Genomic DNA, 1,161 nt, shown 5'->3' on the forward strand with positions numbered 1-1,161 from the left:
TTTTGGGGGGGTGTCCGGTCATGGGGCCTGAACTCTAGGCCTGGGCACTGTCCCTCAGCACTTCGCTCAAGGCTAGCGCTCTACCACTTGAGCCACAGTGCCACTTCCGGCTTTTTTCTTTTTGCTTATGTGGCGCTGAGGAATCAAACCCAGGGCCTCATGCATGCAAGGCAAGTGCTCTGCCACTGAGCCACCTTCCCAGCCCCAGGTCCTGGAATCTGAATTTGCATGTGCTCTGCCCCCCCCAGCCCCGCCCCCAGGCCCTAGCTCCGTGCCGTAATGGCTCCCTTTCTCATCTGCAGTGGAGCCAGTGGTCACAGCACCGACTCCCTCTCCACCATCCTTAATTAGGAAATGGCTAATGAGGGAGAGTGGACGACGTCCAATTCTAAGCCTTTCTATTGTTGGGAAGCTCCAAGGAGAAACTCCCTTCCAAGCACACATATTTCTTAAAAGCTGTTTGGGGACCCAAATGATCCCAGCACACACCCCAGAGCTGCAAGTGCTGCCTGTCTGTGGACAGATCCTGCGCCCGTCTGTGGACAGATCCTGCGCCCGTCTGCTGCACGCAAGGCAATGTGGGACCTGAGCGCCCCCCAACACCGGGGCATTTAGAGAAGCCAGTTTTCTATGTGTTAGGCAGAAAGTATTTTCTGACCAAAGTTGACAGGATATAAATGTATATGAATTTTTTTCTTCATAGGAAAGGAGAAAAATTAGACTCAAATGGAGAATGCTAGAAGATTCTTTTGAAAAAGGTGATTGCCCGTGAGTGGAGTTGGGAAGTTGGGACTGGTTAGCGAAGCCATCAGCGGCAAAGACCATTGTGATGGAAACTCTTTCCACACCAGAGCCAGGACGGGAACAACCTTGTGTTCACTTGAGAAACGAAGCAATGAGCTAAGCTGCCTGCTCTCATTTAAGCATATGGTTTATATACATATAGATGTATGTATATAATATATGTATATATCAGCTGAATGTTGGTGGCTCATGTCTGTAATCTTAGATACTCAGGAGGCTGTGATCTGAGGACTGTAGTTCAAAGCTAACCCAGGCAGGAAAGTCCCTGAGACTCCTATTTTCTCTTAACAATCAAAAAGCCAAAAGTAGAGCTATGGCTCAAGTGGTAAATTGTAGCCTTGAGCACAAAAAGCTCAT

The sequence above is a fragment of the Dipodomys ordii genome, unplaced genomic scaffold (genome assembly GCF_000151885.1).
Source record: "Dipodomys ordii isolate 6190 unplaced genomic scaffold, Dord_2.0 Scaffold27, whole genome shotgun sequence".
Lineage (NCBI taxonomy): Eukaryota > Metazoa > Chordata > Mammalia > Rodentia > Heteromyidae > Dipodomys > Dipodomys ordii.